General features: G+C 40.2%; 1 protein-coding gene across 1 annotated transcript in view; it reads left to right on the plus strand.

Moving 5' to 3' along the window:
- LOC138611472 (phospholipid phosphatase-related protein type 4-like) overlaps positions 1 to 12,505 on the plus strand; it is a 128,669-nt gene that overhangs the window by 54,157 nt on the left and 62,007 nt on the right. The window lies entirely within an intron of this gene.

A 12,505-nucleotide genomic window follows, 5' to 3' on the forward strand; every position in this document is an offset into this window, starting at 1 on the left:
TTCACAATCTACTTTAATCTGATCACTTTGCTTTGCTTCAGTCCCCCCAACACACCTGCACCTCTGCTCTCTGCACAGCTGCTTTCCCCGCCCCCCTCTTTCTTTCTGTGTCTCTGTCTGCTTTGTTGACTGTCTTCATCAACAGTCTGTTTAATTAAGTCACAAAAGTTAAATGTTTTCTCTCACAATTCAGTTTTCACAGCACGTGAGCCGCATGTGCACGAGGGACGTTATTAATGACGTAGTGATCAAAATTATCGCTTGAAATGTTGGACCCTCTGTACAGTACAAATCTGCCCTGTCGGACCCTCTTTTGCCATTAGAACACTGTGTGAGGAGTAAACTGGGGTCCGTTTCACAAAGAAGGTTCAACAAACTCTGAGTCTAACCCTGAACTCTGAGTTGATCTACTCTGAGATAGGAAACTCTGAGTTTTTGGTTCCAGAACAACTGATCAGAGTTAGTTCAATCAACTCTGAGTAGATTCAGCCGGAGTTAAGTGCGTGCACGCTGACTGTAAAAAGCCAGCATTAATGGAGCCCCGATACCACGATTCACCGTGGCAACGGTACACAAAAAGAGGTCCTCCTATGTCACACCAGCAGAGCTCGAAATCCTCATGCGGACGTTCAGCGAATACGAGCAGAAGTAACACGGCTGCATCTGCAAAAGAGAGAGAAGCGGTGTGGGAAGAAACTGCTGCTCGAGTAAATTTGCAAGTTTGAACTGGTCTATTTATTTAATACTTAATCACGACCGGAAGCTACAATTTATATTAATTTAGGAGCAATCCAGCGGGAGAAAAAAACATACATGGAAGCACTTCAATCATATTTTAAATATTAAACTAATGAAATATCATTCAGTGGCTGTTTTAATGTGCATTAGCTTTATCCCTAACATGATGCTGACTTCACATACATTATAATTCATGTTGATTAAACTGAATGTGTAAGTTTAATTAAAAAAAAATCCAATAACTTACGGCATCTCATCTGAGTGCTCTCGGCAGTGGTGGTGGAAAATCTAAAAATGATGACTTTGACACAGATTTGTCTTTTGATTTTTTTTATCATAAATATAAAAGACTTTTGCAAAGGGGTCAGAGCACCACAGAGACGCAACGTTTCTTCTTTTAATTCAGTAACCGCTCAAACACACGCGTGAGACGGGCTGAATGAATGAGGAAGTCGAATGAGGGTTTTATATTCTAGAGGGAGGAGACAGAGCGAAACTCTGAGTTTCCTGAAGAAAACCTGCTCGCGACCAGGTTAGGTTTATAGAGTCTGTTACTACGGTAACTGACTGAGAGCTTAAGTTACCTCTCTCTGTGAAACAGGCTAGAGTTACCCCTCTTTCTCTGGTTTGAGTTACCTCCCTTTGTGAAACGGAAAACTAATAGTTTCCCTCATTTCAGGGTTAACAGACTCAGAGTTTTCAATAAACCTGCTTTGTGAAACGGACCCCTGGTCCCGCTGTTGTTTATTTGGTTGCATGACTTCACGTGTGACTGATGTCCTGTGACTCCTGTCACTGTTTCAGTGCTCTTCCTTAACGAGGATGGCGGGCTAACAACCGTTAATTTGGAGCGGAAATCTCCACGGATTCATGACATGTTATAGAAATCTGAAGCAGCTTGGGCAATAATTTAGAAAAAAGTTTTATCACAGGCATCATAAACAGCCAGAAAACTATATTTTTTCTCAAGAAAATCTTAAATATTCTGTGTTTTTATTCACAACAGCATCAAGTAAATAATAATATTTTAAGTGTGATCAAACTGGTGAAAATGTGCAAATATTTCAACCATAAGGTGCACAAAGTAAATAGGCCTATATATTTAAGTGCACTCTGCCCTTATGCCTGTTCGTTCATGTTTGGGGTTAGGTTCTGAGCTGTGGACACTCTCAGGATGGAGTGAAGTTGTGCATCAGTTGTAAACACAGGTGTGATACAGGATGTTTACAAACGGATTATTGAGCAGTTCTTATTTAAATTTCTGAGCTCCAACTTCGGCAAATCACCGGGTGCCAGGTCCGCTCATTTTATAAGCAAAATGCGCAGTTGGGAACACAGTGGTGGAGACGTGGTTTGTCATTGCCTGGCAACATGAGAAGTGAGCCCTCAAGTTTCCTTGATGCCTCTGAGCCTCCTTCAAGTGCTGCTTGGCTTGTTCTTGACTCTCACTGCGTCATATGTGTCTATGATCACATGGTCCTGTTCCTGAAGCTGTACCGGAGTACGTTGCGTCTTTAATATCACTTGCTGGCCAAGCACAGCTGATACAGAGAAACCCAGGTTGTGAAAAATGTCTTTAAGTGATTAAACTTTTACTAAAATTATGTTATTTTTATCTACTACTGCAGACTCAATGACTTATTACTTAGGAATGTTACATTCAGGTCAATATGCTGTCTGTTGTTGCTTGTTGGGCTCGCAGCCCTCCTGTAAAGAAGGTGTTGCTTCTCTGCTTTGAACTGTGCTCGATGCCGATGATCGATCAGAATCACACAACTGTCTTGATTCCAAGGCTTTATGCACACCACCACAACCACGTTCATTATACAACTGTCTGGTGAATAAGTGGTTTGCGCTTCCCACCAGATGACAGTTGGCTTAAAGTCTGGCAGCATCAGAACAATTAGGACTGCTTAAATAATATACAGGATAATGTACAGGAAGGAATAAGGTGTATAAATACACATCCATGCATTTATGTATGCATATACAGTACATACACATATAGGTCCACACACACATGCACAAACATATATATAACCGAATACACAAGGTCCTTGGAACCCAAACACATAATCACTCCCACCCCATCCCAGCTCATTAAAAAAAGTGACTGCAAATAAATGTGGAGTTAAAATAACTGTATATTCATTTTTTTCAAGTTTGAGGAAAACACAAAATCCTTGAGCCACTGTGAAACAGTTGGAGGTTTAGGAGATTTAGACTGTAGTAAGCGGGGTCTAGCCAGTAAGGATGTGATATTAATTATTGCTTTTTGCTCAGAATTTAGACAAGTTGATTCATTAGGGGTCCCACAGATAGCAATCAATGGGCAAGGCTGTAAATGTAAACCCATAATGATTGACATAATAATTAAAATACCCAGACCAAACATCTGTCTTGGAACTTGGAAGTACCTGAAGAAAAGGTTTCTAGGCAAAGAAACAATTTTATACCTTAGTTATATCATGATGAAAAAGTGGAATCCTGAATCCGAGGGAGGAAACAGGTAATTGTTGCATTATGGACCTTATCAGGGCTGTGAAGGTGAATGGAGCCAGAAATTCTATAGGATTGTACACAGAAGACCAAAAGATGGCTCTTCTGGTGAAGGTCTGAGTTTTCAAGCTTACATGAAATCTGAAAGAGCCATCTTCTATGCTCCATTCAACCCCAAGGGCTCTCTCAATAGGTAAACACTCTCTGTCCAAGTCAAGGTTCTTTATCTCCTTGGCATGTTCCTCTTCTGGTATAGCTGTCAGCACTGCTCTGTTGTTAGTCTGAAGTCTCCTTGGGCACGAGAGATGTTATGTCCTCACATAGGTCTTTACCTTGAGCTTCAGTGGGCACAGACTTTAAGCAGTCATCAATGTAAAAATTATTCAGGACAGTGTCCACAGCTTCTTTGGAGTACTGCTTGCTGTTATCCTCTGCAGTTTTCTTTAAGGCTAGCTAGCACAACTCACTGAAGATGCCAAACAGATGCACTGTCATCCTATATTTTATAAGTTCTGCCCGATATCTCCATTAGACCACCACAGGAACCAAAGGAAGTTTGAATCATATGAGTTTACTCTGACTTGATGGTACATTCCTTCTATGCCCGCCATGACCGCAACTGGTTCTTGGCGAAAGCGATGAGGACTCCAAGCAATGTATTTCTGAGATTTTTCTTCATACACCTTCTCAGGAAAGTCATGATCAAAGTTCTCCTTCACAAAATCCTCCAAATCCACAACTGATATGCGATGAAATTGAACCTGTTGAAGTTGACCTTCAGTACCATTGCAGCTGTTCAAAAGTCCATTGATCACCCATCCTAGCTTGGTTTTAACTAGGGCTGTGCAAAAATATCAATGCATTGAAGTATGGCGATGACGACCTCCGCTCCTGTAGATGTCGCTGTAACACTGGGAGGCTGGCTTCTTCCCTGCATCAGTCACTGCCGGCACTACTGCAGAAGAGCAGGGGTGAAAAATCAAAGCAGATGTCGGACCGCACTTCGGTTTTGCAATCAAAACAGAGACAAATGACAAGGTCCATATTTAACAGAAGACAGGAGGGACATGAATGCACTCGTGGACATCTCTCTCTGTAGGCGTGTGTGTGTTTGTCTGACGAGCATGTACGCTGCTCAGAACAGGTGCGGGAGGGGCACAGGGCGAAGGGAGGATGTTCAGTAATTAATCAATCTTTGATGAAGATCTTGGACAGATAAAATAAGAAACAACGATATACCAGGGCGACCTGTCTGTGTGTGGGAAACAATGTGATAATATAGCAGCCATATTAATTTCAGTTCAGTGGCACATAAGAGCACTTTTAATATGCACTTTATTTTGATTTGATGTTATTTTCATTATAGTTCCTGTCTTTAGTGACACAGAACACTACACATTTTATTTTTATGTTGTGGCATAAACATTTGAGTATAGTGACACATTAAGAATATTTGCACTTTATTTCCATATAATTTGTAATGGCATCATTCTGTTCTAATAAATTATAATGGAAATTTTGAATTAAATAGTTTTAATTCAGTTTGTGCTACCCAGGTGGTACACAGCAAGTTGTATTCTTAGTTCCACTTTTACATTTTCAGTAAATTATGTAGAATAATGCAAAGTATCACAATACATATCGTATCGTGACTCAAGTATCGTGACACATATCATATCCTGAGGTCCTTGCCAATACCCAGCCCTAGTTTGAACAGTGTAATTCAACCTCCTTTAGGTATTCCCATTCCTTCAATGTTTCTGATGTAGGAATCTGCTCCTTCGATACAGTTTCTCATGGGTGTATACAGCATGCAGTGCAATGAATTCGATACTTCCAGGCCTGAAGTTTTCTCCACAGTCACGGTTTTCTCTTGTCCTAGTGTCCTCAATAATATTCTTGTTTTCCTTCCTTTAATGTTCATTTGCCTTTGTAGAGCTGTTGTACAAAAGGTGGCTGTACCACCTGGATCAAGGAAGACATGGGTTTGTACACTTTTGTTGCTATTCATCAGTTTCACTTTAACAGGAACAATGTCAACAATGGCTAAGGTTTGATTATCACCGGCCCCATTATGAATAGGTTTTTCCAACGAGACTAGTGAGCTGTGAACTGGTGTGGTTTCGTCTGTACTTTACTTTATACTTTCTTCTTGTGCAACATGGCGGGTGCTTTAACACTAGAACTGCCAGAGACGACGTAATTTGGCGTTGTGGTAGCAAAATTTAAATTATCCCTTCATTATGTGTGATACGTTTCCCTCCTGCCCTGACTTTTCCTAAATACCTATCCTGCACATGCCTGCATTGTCACAATGATGTAATTACATTTACAAAAACAGATGTTTTGTTGTTGTTTTCCCACTAGTTGCCCTGATCTGCGTTGGTACTTTCATCCGGAAGGAGAAGAGACGCATTTGCTTAATGGCTTGATAAGCGCACCGAGACAATGGCTCGGACACCGAAACTAATCATGCACACAAGCACGTATAATCACTCGTGTGGATTTAGCACAATAGAATTAAATAATTGTAGGTGGTCTTATTATTTCGAAGAGGCAAAAAAAAAAAAATTAAATCAATCAAATTTTATTTGTATAGCGCCATGGAGTTTAATCAGCGAGAAAATGGCTAGCCGACATTGCAGACAAAAGAAGAGGCATTGGAAATGCTACAGAACATGGACTTTACGGACTCTGATGGAGGGTCAGACATAGAATTTGATATTGAAGAGAAAAGTGACACGTCTGATTCTGAGCCGGAACTGAGCTAGAACCAGAGCCTGGGTGTGTGTCTGTCCCGCCTGCTGAGACACCCCAAGCTCCTCACCGCAAAAAGTCTGAATTGAACCGACTGACACACACCGACACGCACAGTTCCTTTTTCTCTTTTGTGTTCAACCTAGTCATAGTTTCTCGTTCAAGAAAATTACACCTGTGGAGGTACAGGATGCAACCTATAGCCTAAAAATGAGTAGTGGTCCTGGGTTAGATGGCATTGAAACAAAATGTTTCAAATTGTCATCACATGTCTTAATGTACCCTCTGTGTGATCTCTACAATATGTCCTTATCTACTTGTCAAATACCAGCTATATGGAAGTGTTCTCGCATTACTCCTGTTCAGTAAGGGGGCAATGTTCTTGATCCTAACAATTACCAGCCAATCTCTATCATCTGTCTGTTTTTGAAAAATGAGTCTATGATCATCTGTCATGTTATCTAAATAAGTACAACATTTTATCAGCGTATCAGTCTGGTTTTAGACCAAACCACTCAACAACTGCTGCTTTGCCTAAGCTTACAAATGATATTTTCTCTGCATCTAACAACAGCCAACTAACAGGTGCTATTTTCCTTTGATTTGAGCAATGCGTTTTATCTGGTTGATTATTACTTGCTTTTGGATAAACTCTACTTTGTTGGTCTGTCACGCCATGCTCTTCTCTGGTTCAATTCCTACCTACATAGCAGAAAACAATGTGTCATCATACAAGGATGCAGCTCTGATACATTAACTCAACAGCGAGGTGTGCCTCAAGGTTCAACTCTTGGCCCACTTATTTTTTCCATTTTTGTTAACGATGTCCCTGCAACTTGTTCTAAATGTTGTGTTCACCTTTATGCGGATGACAAAGTAATATATACATCTAGGACTAACTTATTACAGATAGAATCAGCTCTGCAGTCTGATTTTAATAACATACAACATTGACTCATAGCAAATAAATTAATACTAAACAAAACTAAATCACATAGCATGATTTTTGGAACTCCCCAGAGTATTAAATCTAAATCAAAAGGTCATTCCTGTGTCCTCGCATGTCTCGATGGTAAGCCACTGCAAAAAGTTGAACACAAGAAATACCTTGGCCTCTGGCTTGACTCTGTACTTTCACATCGACTATACTGTCAAGAAAATGAATATTGGCATTGGGGTTCGCTCCAGAAACTGCTTCACATTTACTGTCAGAAAAAAACTTGTTCAACAATTCATTTTACCCATTTTGGACTATGATGATGTTTGTATATCAGGTTGCACCCAATATTAATCTTCTCCCTCTCAACATAGTCTACAACAGACTCTGCACATTTATTTCTGGCTGTCCTTTAACAACTCATCAGTGTTTCATGTATGAAGAACTCAATTTACCCTGTCCCTCAATAAGAAGACAGCGGCATTGGTTACAGTTTATCTATATATGCATACAGTCTGATTACCCTCTTTATTTAAAACAATTTATAGTTCCATTCTCTTCACACTATCAGTTGAGGCATTCAACAGAGCTCTTTTTTTCTGTTCCTGCTGTTTCCAAATCAACAGCTAAGAAAGCTTTTAAGTTTAAAGCCCCCTCTGATTGGAACAATCTACCTGTTAATATTCTGTCCATATTATCTTTCCAACTGTTTAAAAATGCCCTATCTTCTTACAGAATCAACTGCATCTGTCCATAATAACACTTTCCACTGTCCAGAATACCTATTGTATTTACTGATCTTGATTATGAACCACTCAAGTTTAAGCTTTGCCCAGAGTAGGATCTCCTTATGCCCTATTACAATCTGATATTTGTTGTTTAGTCTTGTTCACTTTGTGTTTTTTTTTTTTCTTCTCTCTTCTTTGTTTTGTTTCTTGTCTTGAAACCTATTAAATGTCTTATCAACCTGAACTGTTCATTTCTGTATTTAAGGGTCCCCACGAAAACGAGCTGGCACATCTCAAGGGGTTACTCCCAATATAGAATTTCCAATAATATTATTTACATGAAACGATGTCTAAATATTTTTTCTTTTAATTAGCGCATAGATTTTAAAAGTGGCAGACAAAAAAAATTACTCGCCCGCCACAGTGGCAAGTTTCGGAGTTGGCCAAACTAGTACCCCACAAGTGCTTGCCGGTTCTAGTATTAATGAGCAGAGCTTGCAAGTCAGTCTCTTTCTACAGTCTTTACTTAAATGACCTTTGTTAACACATCCAAAACAGATTCTGTTTAAAGAATACCACTTTTTGTTCACGTTTCTTGCCGTTTAGTTCTTTACGGTCTTCAGTTGCATGATCTTTTTTGCAGTACAGGTATGTCTTGCTTTGTGTTGCTGTGACTGTAGCTGGATCTTGAGCTTGTTACTCATTTGTCACCCTAGTGAAGCTACTCTTGTGCGTTGAGCCTGTTTCAATTCTGAAGAATATTCTTTTGTCTTCCTTTGGTGTGATATCTTGGATATTCCCGAACAAAGGGTCAAATGCCATGTTTGCTTGTTTTTCTATGAAGTTCACCAATTGCATAAACTTGGCTCTTTCTTTGGTGCATTCATAATGATCATAAGCTACGCTTCTCCATTCCACTCAATTTGAAAGGAAGCTTTAAGACAAAGGTTCGCATGTGGGATGTATTGTTCATATCACTGAGAGCTTCAGTACCAGTCACAGCATTTCCACAACTGCACATAAAGATAGATATATAGATAGATACACTTTAGCAGCAGGATCCTCTGATTTGAGCACAGGCCAATTCAGTGCCTTTTCAATCAATCAATCAATCAATTAATCAATCAATCAAATTTTATTTGTATTGCGCCAAATCACAACCAAAGTTATCTCGAAACACTTTATAGAAAGAGCAGGGGTCCGTTTCAGAAAGCGGGTTTAGTGAAAACCCCGAGTTTGTTAACCCTGAAATGAGGGAAACCTCGGGTTTGCTGTTTCAGAAAGAGAGGTAACTTTAACTCTGAGTTGGTTGTTATGGTAACTGTGTCTGTGAACCTAACCTGGTCGCGAGCAGGTTTTCTTCAGGAGTTTCGCTCTGTCTCCTCCCTCTAGAATATAAAACCCTCATTAGACTTCCTCATTCATTCAGCCCGTCTCACGCGTGTGTTTGAGCGGTTACTGAATTAAAAGAAGAAACGTTGCGTCTCTGTGGTGCTCTGACCCCTTTGCAAAAGTCTTTTATAATTATGATAATAAAAATCAAAAGCTGTGTCAAAGTCATCATTTTTAGATTTTCCACCACCACTGCCGAGAGCAGCAAATAAGACCCGAAAATTATTGGATTATTTTTTTTTAACTGACTTAAATGTATGTGAAGTCAGCATCATGTTAGGGATAAAGCTAATGCACATTAAAACAGCCACTGAATGATATTTAATCTCTTTCATATTTAAAATATGATTGAAGTGAGGTTCAGCCATGAGCCTGTTCTGCCTGAGCCGCACCTTTGAATGACGTTCTGGTATTTTATTTTTAACTGCTTCCATGTACGTTTTTCTCCCGCTGGATTGCTCCTAAATTAATATAAATTTTAGCTTCCGGTCGTGATTAAGTATTAAATAAATAGACCAGTTCAAACTTGCAAATTTACTTGAGCAGCAGTTTCTTCCCATGCCGCTTCTCTCTCTTTTGCAGCTGCAGCCGTGTTACTTTATTTTTCTAAAAACATGCTCGTATTCACTGAACTTCCGCTGAGCTCCACTGGTGTGACGTAGGAGGACCTCTTTTTGTGTACCGTTGCCAAGGTGAATCGTGGTATCGGGGCTCCATTAATGCTGGCTTTTTACAGTCAGCGTGCACGTACTTAACTCCGGCTGAACCTACTCAGAGTTGATTGAACTAACTCTGATCAGTTGTTCTGGAACCGAAAACTCAGAGTTTCCTATCTCAGAGTAGATCAACTCAGAGTTCAGGGTTAGACTCAGAGTTTGTTGAACCTTCTTTGTGAAACGGACCCCAGGTCTAGACCAACTCTTTGTTATGTTATTTAAAGAGAGGCCCAATATGAATCACCATGAGTAGCACTTAGCAACATTCGGCACATTGGCAGAAAAACTTCCCTTTAACAGGCAGAAACCTCGAGCAGAATCAGACTCATGTTGAACAGCCATCTGCCTCGACTGGATGGGCCGAGAATGGGATAGAAGGAGATGCAGGATAGAGACAGGCAAAGAGAGCAACAACAACATGTGTTCTTGTTCCAACAACAACAACAACAACAGGTAATACATACTTATGGTTACAATGGCAATAATAGTGGTACACTAGTGTGAAGATTAGCAATAATAAATTCGCGACAGAAGCAGAGTAATGATAAAGGCTGTAGTAATCGTAATTGTAACAGCTGAAGTCAACAGGTCTTCTATTAGCATTAGCAGCAACAATAATGATACTATGGGGAAGACTGATGTTAGTAGTTGTTGCAGTCGAGCAGGTCCACAGCAGCAGGTGGTCTGCAGCAACGATCTCCAGGAACCTACAGGACAAGGGAGCACAAGAACTCCCGGGAAGATATATGGTTAGTAATGTTAATGGGACCGGAAGATAACGAGTTAATGAGCTGCATTAATATGACAGAGAGAGACAGAAAGAGAGAGAGAGACAGTCTTTGTCTGAATTAAGTAGCAGAAAGTTTATAGTCATCTAGATCTTTATGTCCTTAAGGCATGCTTCTAGTTTAGATAGCTGATTGGTTTCGTCTGGTTTCATTGGCTTCAAGTATATTGGAGTATCATCTGCGTAACAATGAAAATTAATGGAGTGTTTCCTCATGATATTTGTCATGGTTTCATTCTGGTTGCCTGCAATATTCTGTTTACTAATTCTCCTGTCATTTCAGACCCGGTCATCCCCATCTCTCAGCTCCCCTCACCCATAGTTCACTCACCCCGCCTCCTCTCCAGTTCCACCTCCTAACCACTCCCACCTCATCTAGACAAATCACTGCACCTGTAGTTTCAACTCACCTGCTCCACTTTCCCTAATCACTCCCCACACTATTTAACTTGTGCTTCCCCACTCACCCTCTGCCAGATTGGCATAGTGTCTCGTACCTATACCTTCCAGCGTTTTTGTATCCTGCCTGATTACCTGTTTTTGATCCTGTTTTCTACCCTGCCTGTTTCCCGACTCTGCCTCAGCCTGATCCCTCGTACTTGGTTTGCCTGCCTGGATATTTTTCCTTGTAACTCTGTTGTTTCAGTAAAGAAACTATTTTTTGTGAACTCAGGTCTCTGAGTCATGCATTTGGGTTTGTTTTTGGTTCTGACTTGTGACAATATTACCCAGAGGAAGTATATATAAGTGAAGTGAAGTGAATAATAAGTGAAAAGAATCAGTCCGAGCACAGAACCTTGTGGAACTCCATGACTAACTTTGGTGTGCATAGTGGACACATCATGAACATTAACAAACTGAGATCGATCTGATAAATAAGATTTAAACCAACTTAATGCAGATCCTGTCATGCCAATTAACTGTTCTAGTCTCTGTAACAGGATGTGATGGTCTATCCTGTCGAAAGCAGCACTAAGATCTAACAGGACGAGTACAGAGAGAAGTCCTCTGTCTGAAGCAATAAGTAGATGATTTGAAACTCGCACAAGTGCTGTCTCAGTGCTGTGGTGGACTCTAAATCCTGACTGAAAGTCCTCAAATAAACTGTTGTTATGAAGAAAGTCACATAATTGATTAGCGACTGCTTTCTCAAGGATCTTTGAGATAAAAGGAAGGTTAGATATAGGTCTATAGTTAGCTAAGGTGCCTGAATCTAGGGTAGGCTTTTTAAGAAGTGGCTTAATTACAGCTAGTTTAAAAGACTGGGGTACATAGCCAGTCGATAAAGACATATTGATCATATCTAGTAAAGAAGTGCTAATTGAGGGAAAGACTTCCTTAAGCAGCTTGGTTGGAATCGGGTCTCAAAGACAGGTTGATGGTTTAGACGAAGATATCAGAGAATTTAGCTCAGGAAGGTCAATTGGAGAGAAACAGTCAAGGTAAACATCAGGTTTTTGAGCAGTTTCCAAAGATACATCTGCACCACTTAACGGCAGGAGGTTACAAATTTTGTCTCTAATCTTCAGGATTTTGTCATTAAAGAAGCTCATGAAATCATCACTGCTGAGGGCTATAGGAATTCATGGCTCAATGGAGCTCTGACTCTCTGTCAGCTACAGGAAAGGTACCTGGGATTGTTTTTATGTTCTTCTATAAGAGGAGTAGTAGACACCTCGAGCATGCCGTAGGGCCTTCCTGTATTTATTAAGACTATTTTGCCAGAGTAAACGAGACTCTTCTGTTTTGGTGGATCGCCACATTCTTTCAAATTTATGCGACATTTGCTTCAGGTTACGAGTTTCTGAGTCATACAGATGGTAAGCTGAAGCAATAAGGATATCTTTTCTAACATGTTTTTGCAACAATTGTTTTGCTTTTCTGTATCCCTTCTTAGGTTCCATGTGTATGCAACTTCTCAGTACCTTTGGTTGGCCTGTCACGATCATTA

This window comes from Semicossyphus pulcher, unplaced genomic scaffold (assembly GCF_022749685.1).
Source record: "Semicossyphus pulcher isolate SPU_LCO1_2020_fin unplaced genomic scaffold, fSemPul1.0.p SCAF_7, whole genome shotgun sequence".
NCBI classification, from domain to species: Eukaryota; Metazoa; Chordata; class Actinopteri; order Labriformes; family Labridae; genus Semicossyphus; species Semicossyphus pulcher.